This window comes from Pseudophryne corroboree, chromosome 1 (genome assembly GCF_028390025.1).
Source record: "Pseudophryne corroboree isolate aPseCor3 chromosome 1, aPseCor3.hap2, whole genome shotgun sequence".
In the NCBI taxonomy this organism is placed as follows: Eukaryota; Metazoa; Chordata; class Amphibia; order Anura; family Myobatrachidae; genus Pseudophryne; species Pseudophryne corroboree.
This window is the reverse complement of record NC_086444.1, coordinates 941,861,420-941,874,172: the sequence shown is the minus strand read 5'-3', so window position 1 is coordinate 941,874,172 and position 12,753 is coordinate 941,861,420. Positions and strand designations below refer to the sequence as shown.

The 12,753-nt window shown below is 45.0% G+C and overlaps 1 protein-coding gene across 1 annotated transcript in view; it reads left to right on the top strand.

Moving 5' to 3' along the window:
- RNF150 (ring finger protein 150) overlaps positions 1–12,753 on the top strand; it is a 352,979-nt gene that overhangs the window by 73,637 nt on the left and 266,589 nt on the right. The window lies entirely within an intron of this gene.

Below are 12,753 nucleotides of genomic sequence, written 5' to 3'. Positions count from 1 at the left end.
TATACACACACACAGTTATGAAGATGAATGAGATGTTTGTAAAGTAAGGAGACAGACAAGATGTGGTCATAGCCTAAGCTGCATATAGTCGATAGTCTTAAACCCAAGCACTGAAACCTTATAATTAACTATAACCTTACTTAAGCCTAGAAATCACAACACATACAACTGTAGTTTCGGAAACTGATGTCAAGGCATTTATTAACAACTAAATGCCAGGTAATGAATTTGTGATGACAGAAAGGCAATGAACGCTGGCAACAGCCAATCTGGAAGTTCTATATAAATGTCTCGAGAGATACTATAATAGCCCTTGGAGCAGCCTGGGATACCAAGGAATCACCTCCCTTTACTTGGACAGTACTGCCCCTCACCCTGAAACAGAAGCCAGGACCACCCCTATGGCAAAGACCTCCTTGCCAGGAGCAAAGGGTCATTGCCCGGCCACCATGCTTGCACCCAATATGGCCGCTAGCGAGCAGTCTCTTCCCGCCAAGTTACACCTCCTCTGAAAGAAATTGTGATTCTAAAGGATAAATAACATAGAACTGATAAATTATAACATAAAATACAGAAGGAGGGACGGTGGCAATTCCAAAATGGAGAGAAGTTCTGTCAGAGGTGAGACTTATATGGAACTAAAGCCTGCCCCCTAAGCTGCTCTAATTGGCTATACAAAACAGCAACAAAACACCTGTCAAACAAAGTATCAGTACCAGCCACAAACTAATGATGCTTATTTCTGATTTGCACCTAAGCATCCCTAGCTCATTGTACTGCATGATATACTCTTATTTGTTGTCAGTGATTCTCCAACAATACATATTTTTGAACTAACAATAATAAATTTGACACCACAGTTGGATATTGTGAAGATAATGGTTACAGACTGACTAGGGTTTATCCAGTATGACAGGTGGTTTGTCCTATGTGCTTTTCACATCTTCCACAAGGCCAGCATCAGTGAATTATGATCTGTTCACCTTTGCCACAGGGTCATATGTTAGCTGCACTTGCTGTGTTCCCCATGCTTTGTTTCTCTGGACCACATTAACAGGCTCAGGCTTATATTACATGTCTATTTGGGGCTCCTGTGTAACCGATCTACATGAAATTCCAGTGTATTCTTCTGTACCTTGCTATGTTACTGATTCTGCCTCTGTTTTAACTGTGCATGTGTCTGCTGTTTATTAGGATTTGATTTTCTGGTCGATGTTTGGACAATTTTTGATCGATTTTGTCTTTATTAACATTTACTAACATGATTTTTGAGGGTGTAGTATGGTATGCCGGCGGCCGGGCTCCCGGCGACCAGCATACCGGTGCTGGGAGGCCGACCGCCGGCATACCGACAGTGTGGCGAGCGCAAAGGAGCCCCTGCGGGCTCGCTGCGCTCGTCACGCTGCGGGCACGGTGGCGCCACGCTATTTATTCTCCCTCCAGGGGGGGCGTGGACCCCCACGAGGGAGAATAGCTGTCGGTATACCGGGTGTCGGGATCTCGGCGCCGGTATACTGTGCGCCGGGATCCCGACATTCGGCATACTGAAGACCACCCGATTTTTGACAGTGTTTAAAAAAACATGTAAAAAAATCATCTGATAGTATATGTGTAATTTAGACCCTGTAATACAAAACTGACCAAACATCGACCCAGATCAACTTTTAGTAAATATACGTCTAAATCAAAAACAATGGACTGGATGTAATGGATTGCGAGATCGCCGGGGCTCTGAGACTCCGGCCGAACTCGTACGTTTTTTTTTTAAAGCAGCAAACATTTACAAGGCAACACCATGATGTTTTTGCCTTGTAAACATTTGCTGCTTTAAAAAATATGTACGATTTCCCTTTCTTTTATATTTCTGGTATTTTAGTGGTTGTTGTCTTCTTTCCAAACTACTCTGTACTGGCAAGCTTTTCATTCCTCTAGTCAATGAGTACTGACTTATTTCACTGAGATAGAATGACATTTACTTCACATTACTGAGCACAGCAATAAAGTTAGCACTTGTCTGTAAACTAGGCAAATGTGAATTCCCAAAAGAAATTTGATAGGCATGCCAAGTCAATTAGTTAGCTAACGCTTATACATCTCATTTTTTTTATATGTATTGCTTTTTATTTTCTTACCTCGTTTTCTCCCTTAAAAAATGTAAAGCTAGCCCTCTCATGCTGCTCCATTCCCCTGCCAAATCCCAGCACACACACACGCACATGTATGTAGGCTTCCAGATATATTGTTTTTTATCTGAATGACTGCAATTAATTCAGTGTGTGGGCAACAGAAAGCAATATGAGGTCACCTGTACACATTTTTTAGCTTAACACTCTGGGGGAAATTTACTAAGCTCCCGATTTTGACCGAGATGCCGTTTTTTCATCAAAGTGTCATCTCGGTAATTTACTAAACACTAATCACGGCAGAGATGAGGGCATTCGTAATTTTTTGCAAGTCCAAGTAAAAAATTACGAATGAATACACCATCGGTCAAAACGCGGCTGTTTAAGTATGAATCTCGGTCATTTACTAAGAAGTGCAAAGCAAAAAACAAACAAACACTGCCGTGAAAAATTACAACTCGTAAAAAAGTGCTAAAAAAAAACAGACCTTTTTTTTTAAATTCGTGATTGGATAGGCATGCACGGATCCATGAGATCCGTGCATGTATATCAGTGGGAAGGGGTGGGAAAGTGCTTATTTTTTCCAAAAAAATTGCGTGGGGTCCCCCCTCCTAAGCATAACCAGCCTCGGGCTCTTTGAGCCGATCCTGGTTGCAGAAATATGGGAAAAAAAATGACAGGGGTTCCCCCATATTTAAGCAACCAGCATCGGGCTCTGCGCCTGGTCCTGGTCCCAAAAATACGGGGGACAAAAAGAGTAGGGGTCCCCCGTATTTTTAAAACCAGCACCGGGCTCCACTAGCTGGACAGATAATGCCACAGCCGGGGGTCACTTTTATATAGTGCCCTGCAGCCGTGGCATCAAAAATCCAACTAGTCACTCCTGGCCGGGGTACCCTGGGGGAGTGGGGACCCCTTCAATCAAGGGGTCCCCCCCCCCCAGCCACCCAAGGGCCAGGGGTGAAGCCCGAGGCTGTCCCCCCCCATCCAATGGGCTGCGGATGGGGAGGCTGATAGCCTTTGTTGTTAAAGAAAAGATATTGTTTTTAGTAGCAGTACTACAAGGCCCAGCAAGCCTCCCCCGCATGCTGGTACTTGGAGAACCACAAGTACCAGCATGCGACGGAAAAACGGGCCCGCTGGTACCTGTAGTACTACTACTAAAAAAATACCCAAAAAAAGACAAGACACACACACCGTGAAAGTATAATTTTATTACATACATACACACATACATACATACTTACCTTATGTTCCCACGCCGGTCGGTCCTCTTCTCCAGTAGAATCCAAGGGGTACCTGTTGAAGAAATTATACTCACGAGATCCAGGGGTCCAGGCTCCTCGGGAAATCCAGGGGTAATCCACGTACTTGAAAAAAGAAAAAAAAACGGTGTCCCGACCACGAACTGAAAGGGGACCCATGTTTGCACATGGGTCACCTTTCCACGAATGCCAGAAACCCACTTTGACTTCTGTCTAAGTGGGTTTCTTCAGCCAATCAGGGAGCGCCACGTTGTAGCACTCTCCTGATCAGCTGTGTGCTCCTGTCCTCACTGACAGGCAGCACACGGCAGTGTTACAATGTAGCGCCTATGCGCTACATTGTAACCAATGATGGGAACTTTCTGCCCTGCGGTTGACCTAAAGTGACGTCACCGCTGAGCAAGAAAGTTCCCAGCATTGGTTACAATGGAGCGCATAGGCGCTACATTGTAACACTGCCGTGTGCCGCCTGTCACTCAGTACAGGAGCACACAGCCGATCAGGAGAGTGCTACAACGTGGCACTCCCTGATTGGCTGAAGAAACCCACTTAGACAGAAGTCAGAGTGGGTTTTCTGGCAGTCGGGAAAAGGGGATCCATGTGCAAACATGGGTCCCCTTTTAGTGCGTGGCTCGAGTGTCCGTTTTTTTTTTTTTCAAGTACGTGGATTACCCCTGGATTTCCCGAGGAGCCTGGACCCCTGGATCTCGTGAGTATAATTTCTTCAACAGGTACCCCTTGGATTCTACTGGAGAAGAGGACGACCTGCGTGGGAACATAAGGTAAGTATGTGTGTATGTATGTAATAAAATTATACTTTCACGGTGTGTGTGTCTTGTCTTTTTTTGGGTATTTTTTTAGTAGTAGTACTACAGGTACCAGCGGGCCCGTTTTTCCGTCGCATGCTGGTACTTGTGGTTCTCCAAGTACCAGCATGCGGGGGAGGCTTGCTGGGCCTTGTAGTACTGCTACTAAAAACAATATCTTTTCTTTTACAACAAAGGCTATCAGCCTCCCCATCCGCAGCCCATTGGATGGGGGGGGACAGCCTCGGGCTTCACCCCTGGCCCTTGGGTGGCTGGGGGGGGGGGACCCCTTGATTGAAGGGGTCCCCACTCCCCCAGGGTACCCCGGCCAGGAGTGACTAGTTGGATTTTTGATGCCACGGCCGCAGGGCACTATATAAAAGTGACCCCCGGCTGTGGCATTATCTGTCCAGCTAGTGGAGCCCGGTGCTGGTTTTAAAAATACGGGGGACCCCTACTCTTTTTGTCCCCCGTATTTTTGGGACCAGGACCAGGCGCAGAGCCCGATGCTGGTTGCTTAAATATGGGGGAACCCCTGTCATTTTTTTCCCCATATTTCTGCAACCAGGATCGGCTCAAAGAGCCCGAGGCTGGTTATGCTTAGGAGGGGGGACCCCACGCAATTTTTTTTATTATTTTACAGTGTTTAATTAAAAAAAATAAAAAAAATAAACCCCAGCACGGATCACACAGATCCGGCCGAGATTGATTGTAAAAAAAGTCGGCAGTGTTTTGCTAATCACTGCCGTAAAAATAGAAAAAAAACCACGAATGACATCGACATCGGAACAAAAGAAAAACCCGAATACGACAGCTTAGTAAATTAGTCGTAATCAATTCAAAAAGTTGCAGTTTTACACTTTCGATGTCATTCGTGATTGAACTTTGACCTGAAACGGGAAAATACGAATCTTAGTAAATTTACCCCTCTGTTGTTTGCTACTTACTTCTGCTGTATATTCTTTGTTATAGGAAATGCATTTTGATCCTATCTGCTAAATTAAATGTGTACTTTGGGGGTAATTCCAAGTTGATCGCAGCAGGATTTTTGATAGCAATTGGGCAAAACCATGTGCACTGCAGGGGAGGCAGATATAACATGTGCAGAAAGAGTTAGATTTGGGTGGGTTATTTTATTTCTGTGCAGGGTAAATACTGGCTGCTTTATTTTTACACTGCAAATTAGATTGCAGATTGAACACACCCCACACAAATCTAATTCTCTCTGCACATGTTAAATCTGCCTCCCCTGCAGTGCACATGGTTTTGCCCAATTGCTATCAAAAATCCTGCTGCGATCAACTTGGAATTACCCCCCTTGTGTGGGATCTCCAACAATGGTTTTATCTTAAACTGTTTTTAACTGGGTCATTATCAGTGGCAGATTTAACGTATGGGCTGCAGTCCTCCCAGTAAAATCCACCAACCTCAGGGACCGCCTACCAGTGGCAGTGACTTCCCATATTAAGCACTATCTGTAATCACCGCCAGACAGAGAGTCCCAGTGGATTTCTCCACCTGGGACTGCCAAACTGGACTGTGATAGCAGAGGTAACGCTTCCCATGGTCACACATTCCCTTGATATTTAATCAGCTCTTTCTGGCTTCTGTGGGCTTATGCAGTCCATAAAAGCCAGCCTGCTCAGCAGCGTGACCCCCAAGCCCCACCCTCGCTGCCTTCAGACCTAACACCCTTCCCCTCCCCTGGTGACATTGGTCATAAATCACAGGAATGTCAAGCCAGGGACTACAGCAGCTGGCACTCAGGAGGAGATCAGCCTGCCCCCCATGCCAGCTAGTTAAGCAGCCGATGCTGGTCATTATTATTTATTTATTTATTGATTAACAGTTTCTTATATAGTGCAGCAAAGTCTGTTGTGCTTTAAATTGGAAACAACAGTGATAAAACAAAACTGTGTAATAACAGACAGAGGTAGGAAGGTCCTGCTCACAATCTTACAATCTATAGGAAAATAGGCATTGATACACAAGGATAGGTGTTATCTATTGCAACGGTTCCTGGTGGGCTGTATGATATGGTCACACAGCAATGTTGGCTTGGGGTCAGGAGGATGGGAGTGAAGAAAGAGAAAATATGTGAGGATATGTGTGGACTGTACAGTGGGGATGCAATTTGTTAGGGAAGTTTATAAAAGTAATATGGGCGGTTCCAAAATTTGATAAACTTGCGGTCAACAGTGTCAAAAGCAGCAGGGAGATCTAGAAGAATCAGAAGTACGTAATGGCCTTTAGACTTAGCAGTGATCAGATCATTCACTACTTTAGTCAGTGCTGTATCTGTGAAGTGTTGGGCACGAAAGCCTGTGTGAAGTGGGTCCAATAAGTTGTGTGAGTTCAAAAAGTGTGTGAGTCGAGTTAGGCAATTCTATCAAGTAGCTTAGAGAGGCATTGGAGCTGAGAGATGGGACAGTAGTTAGAGAGTTAGGGTCAGAATTTTGTTTTTTCAGAATGGGAATAATCACTGCATGCCTGAACAGTGAAGGAAAGATACCAGTAGACAGAGAGATTACAGATTTTAGTTAAGGTTTGGATGATCACACGAGTCAGAGCTTTACTTATTTGTATGGGTACATGATCAAGAGGAGAAGTAATAGAGTAGAAGGATGAGAAGAGTGTTGATACTTCATTTTCATTTGTGGAATCAAAGGAAGAGAAGGTGCCAGAGGGTTCAGCAGTGTCGGACTGGGGCATGTAGGGCCCACCGGGGGAATGCAGTGGTAGGGGCCCATGTTAGGGGTGTGACCAGTCTGCAGAGGGGGTGTGGCCTGCCACCTCATGGGTTTGATTAACCATTAGAGAGTACAACGTCTAGGCCCCTTCATGAATATATACAGTAAATTCAGCTGCTGCATGCATGATAATGTATCAGATTATTAACAGTAATGCACTGTAGAAAATAGACCATAGTCCAGTATAAGCTAACACATGTATAATGTATAATTCAAGTGCACAGTCTGGAACCTGATCCTTAGAGCAGGAGGTGGGCTCCCCAGGCGGTAGGGCCCACCGGTGGTTTCCCCTGTACCCCTGTGGGCCAGTCCAAGCCTGGGGTTCAGGCAGGGATTTGAGCAGGTCATTGGCTAAGGAAGAGCATAACATTTCATCTCAGATCTGATCAATCTTGTCCTTGAAGTAGGAAGCAATATCTTGCGCATTGATAGTGGCTGGTGGGTTGGGTGAGGGAGGGTTGAGAAGTGATTAAAATGTATTAAAAAGTCGCTTGGGGTTAGAGGCTTGAGCAGAGATGAGGGTTTGGAAATATGTTTGTTTGGCAGTGTCCAGAGCATCACGATAGGATTAGTAGACAGTCTTATACGTGAAGAGGTCACTTGGAGTACAGGTCATAAGATGTATTTTGATTCTGGTAGCTAATGTGATGGAAAATTGTTGGTTTGTTACTGTACAAAAAAACTATTAGGTCTGTAAAGGGGTGTGGTTCATCAAATCAACAGTATCTAGGTCGACAATGTTTAGGTCGACCACTATAGGTCGACAGTCACTAGGTCAACATGGATGGAAGGTCGACAGGGTTTCTAGGTCGACATGTGCTAGGTCGACAGGTCTAAAGGTCGACATGAGATTTAATTATTTTTTTGGTGTCGTTTTCTTCGTAGAGTGACCGGGATCCCCAATTAGTGCACCGCGTCCCCTTGCATGGCTTGCTTCGCTCGCCATGCTTCGGGCATGGTGCCTTCGCTCCGCTACCGCTTCGCTCGGCACAGACTACCGTTCCAATCGTAGTCCACATGGATCGTTAAGTATGAAAAAATTCAAAAAAAGAAAAAAAATGTGAAAAACTCATGTCGACCTTTAGACCTGTCGACCTAGCACATGTCGACCTAGAAACCCTGTCGACCTTCCACCCATGTCGACCTAGTGACTGTCGACCTATAGTGGTCGACCTAAACATTGTCGACCTAGACAGTGTCGACCTTCAGACCGGATCCCCTGTAAAGTCAGGGGTAGGGGAGAGTAGGGTTCAGCATAATTTGTGAATTCAATGATTTAATATGTTGCATGTGTCAAGGAAATTCTACTTGAAAACCTACATTTTCTTTTATTTGTTTATTTAATTTACAAAATTCTTTATATATCCAGAAGTTTCAATTTATTTTAGTAAAATTCCACGGTTAAAGTAAAGACTCCCAGTTAAAAGAAAAACTCTTGAGTGAACTATCTGCAGAATAGGAGAGAGTTACCTTGTCATTTTGATCGTTATGTCTCAAGACAGTTACCTTTTTAGTTTTCATCATTGAGGAAATCTAATTATGAGAGTTATTTTGCTAGAGACTTTAGGTAAGGAAGAGGATATTGCCTTAAGATAGTATAGTTTTGAGCTTGAAAGGTGCTGATGTTTGGAAAATTGTGACTTTAGTGCATTCAAGTGAACAGTGCTCTAAATAGAGCACCGTGGTCTATCAACATTTCAGCTGAGCGTACAGTATTTTTACGTTTGTTTCAGTCAATGACTTAATGCCTACTCCTTCAACTTACACCATATAGGGCTGACGTAGAGCTGAAGGTTTGCCTGTTGGCAGAGCCTTTCTTACGTGCTTTCGCACAGCCCTTGCTTCAGAACTGAGTGGAGGCAAACGCTCTCTATGAATGTCAGCCCATACTACTCATGCGTACAGTAACGTTAATATATTTAAAGATGTGTCCTGATACACCTAGTCTCAATACACCATGTGGTGTGAGACGCCAGGCGCCAGTGAGCTGTACTGAGCGGTGTAGTGACAATTTCTTTATATTTACATCTTATTCGCCCAGTAGGCCAGAAAAACACCACTCAATCTGTTACAGAGACGTAGGGTTGTGACTTTAACCGCACAGCAAATTGTTTTCAATATGTACAAAAGTGTAGAAGAAGCACAACGGAATTTAGGGTGAGAAAAACCCATGGCCGCTGAATCGCTAATACAGATTAAGACTCATTTGCACACGAATGTACTGTACAAGTGTCGCATATCAGATTAATCAGTGCAGTCTCATTAAACAGTTTTGTCGCATTGCATTGCGACTAAGATGCACATTGGTGTGATAAAGATGCTCAAGGCAAGCCGAGTCGCGCATGATCTGGTGGCCAAGAAGAGCTATTTAGCACAACTGCAGCAGTGACTAAATAAAATTTATGCAGAAAACGTTACATTGGTGGTCATTCCGAGTTGTTCGCTCGTTACCGATTTTCGCTATGCTGCGATTTACTGCTGCATGTGCATGGTACGCAGTGCGCATGCGCTAAGTTATTTAACTAAAAACTTAGCAGTTTTGCTGGTGTTCGTACGATGCTTTTCAGTCGCACTGCTGATCGGTAAATGATTCACAGGAAAGGGGCGTTTCTGGAGGTAACTGAGCGTTTTCCGGGAGTGTGCTAAAAAACGCAGGCGTGTCAGGGAAAAACGCGGGAGTGTCTGGAGAAACGGGGGAGTGGCTGGTCGAACGCAGGGCGTGTTTGTGACGTCAAACCAGGAACTAAACGGACTGAGCTGATCACAATCTGTGAGTAGGTCTGGAGCTACTCAGAAACTGCAAAGAATTATTTAGTAGCAGTTCTGCTAATCTTTCGTTCGCTATTCTGCTAAGCTAAGATACACTCCCAGAGGGCGGCGGCCAAGCGTGTGCAATGCTGCTGAAAGCCGCTAGCGAGCGAACAACTCTGAATGAGGGCCATAGCCCGGCGCTAGCTAGCATACACTACGTAAGTGGAAAAATAATGGTGTGCCAATATCTTTTAATAAAGTTAAAACAGAAAGAGAAAATACACTCCACTGCATTAGTGTAAACTTTTATAAAGAAAATAATAAAGTGCTGATTGTGTCAAAAAGCAATAGAAGCAGGTAACTGCGGCAATATTGTATGAAGCTGGAAGCAGTTTATTTGGTCACAATATCTGGGCTCCACTTCAATTGGGCTTCTGTTGATTTGGGCATACCTTGCCTTAGGTTTTAGTTCTTTGGGTAAATACTTGTGAACCAGTTCATTTAGTTTCATTTATTTTGGGGTCCAGTTTATTGGAATAGTTATTTGGTACCTGAGTTACAGGTTAGGATTATGGATTGGCATACCATAATAATAATAAGTAGGAAAAAGTTATACTTTATACATTTTGTGCCAAAAAGGAAGTTGAGGTTTTTCTGTGTTTGCATTAATTGCATTAATAGGAAACATGCAGTTCCTTTACTTCAAATGTAAATATGTATTAAACAGAATTAAAAGAACATGTACTGTTGACATTAAAAGTCACCAATGATAGTATGTAGATCCAGCCGGTATATTGACTGCATCCCGATCCAGGAGGTTGCGTTATTGCCAGTAAGGAGTCCATAGCAAATGTTTTACTTAGGGCCAATTGTACTAAGCTGTATTTGTTATTCTGCATTTCTGTGGATCAGATGACTAGAGATTGTGAGGATGATTTTGAAGTTCATAGATATATGCATTTCTGCATATGCATTTCTACACTGGGATTCCACAGGGAATAACATTGGGGTGTAGAGTTGGATTTTGATCCGAGGCATCAACAGGCTAAAAGCTTTGGCTGTTCCCAGGATGCACCCCACCGCCTCCTCTATAACCCCGCCTCCGTGCACAGGAGCTCAGTTTTAAAGTTGGTGCCTGCAGTGCAGGTCACTAACAGGGGGGGCTGCACTAAGCAGCCCTGAAAAGAGCTTTTATGAAGACTTCAAGGGCCGCAGCACTTATGTCCTGGGGACATGCTGTGCTGCGGCTCCATCGCCTCTCTCTTGCGGCGCTGTATACTCCCGCTGCCTAGTTCCCGGGCACTTACAGCGGGGATGCACTGGTTCATTGGCACACCACCGCTGCTGCACTCCAGGGTCGCGTGGCTGTAAAACGTCAGGGAGGAGGTAAGAGGGTCCCCCAGGTGGGACCCACCGGGTAAATCCCGATCCCACGCGATCCTTGGGAGATGGATCGCGTGGCTGGCATGGACACTGTTTCATACAGGGACCCCACTATATCCACCAGGGCAAGGAGCACAGGTCAGTTTTACTAAAAACCGTTTGTCACAGGCTCCATAATACCCGGTGGTGAAGTCCAGCAGAGGAGATAAGGCGCTGACCTGTAGCTCCTCCCCCAGCGCCATCACCTGCAGGTGTTCCCGCCCTGGAGCTGCTTTCACTTTCTCCCTCACTCTCTGAAGAGATCTGGCACCATATCCTTAGCTGGGCTGCTCTCAACGGGATTGCTGGGTTCTGTCTCCTCTGTAAAGCTGCCTGTCGCAGCGCCGTGCTATTACAGACACTTAAGTATTCTACATGTCATTTTAGACAGTTAGTTAAGAACAAGCGTGCTTACTTCTGAATAGGTTGTACAAAAGTTCTGTGATATACTTCCAGTATCTACTGTGCATTTTTATATCTCTTCATATACAGTACATATCTATTGTGATATGTCAATTTGCTGGTCCAGTGCAGTATTATTGTTTGTTTTGTACCTTATATCTGCATTGTACTTGTGACTGAAGTGTGCCTGTAGCTGATGTGTTATTTTTCATTTAGTGTATCACACCCTTGCTATCACTATATTCTGTGCCCTGAAGAGGACAAGTGCATCAGGGTATATATATATATATATATATATATATATATATATATATATATATATATATATCTACACAGCATATACAGATATACAGCTCCGTGTATTTTACTGGGGTGGTCTTCAGTATGCCGACTGACAGGATCCCGGCGCACAGTATACCGGCGCCGGGATCCCGACAGCTGGCATACTGACACTTATTCTCCCTCGTGGGGGTCCACGACCCCCCTGGAGGGAGAATAAAATAGTGTAGCGCGCCACCGTGCCCGCAAGGGGCTCATTTGCGCTCGCCACACTGTCGGTAAGCCGGCGGTCGGGCTCCCGGCGCCGGTATGCTGGTCGCCGGGAGCCCGACCGCCGGCATATCGTAGTGAACCCATTTTACTGTGTATTTCAGTCACCCCATACCGATTTGATTCTCTGTTTATGTCCTACCTTACATAGCTCATAAACCAGCGGGTTATTCATGGTATTATTTTGTCTGGCTATATTGTACTATTGTGCCCCACGGCTACATTCCTCATAATGTCTGCCATACAGGCCGGGAATTCTGCAGACGCTCCTGCCTTAGGCAGTGCTGTTCCCACGGATTTACCAGGGGGAGAAACGGCAACTGGGGACGTGGGTGCTGGGTCCCATACCTCTCCCAGTCAGCCTGCAGCTCCTGTGGTCAATCAACAGCCACCCTGGGCTGCTTTCTCCAGTATGCTGAATACTCTTGTGACACGTCTTACGCCCCCTGTGGGACTCCCTGTGTCATTATAGCCACAAATTGTTCCTGTAGCAAAACCGCCTTGGTCGGACACCCTGTCTACTCAGATTCAAAATTTAAAGAATTCGTTGAGTAAACAGAAGTCTACATCTCAGCCCTCTGGGGCTAAGGGGCCCTCCAAGCGTGTAGTTTCCTCCTCTCAGTCCACACATATTTCGGATACTTCGGATGAGGATGGGCCTTCTACTGATACGACTGACTCTGAT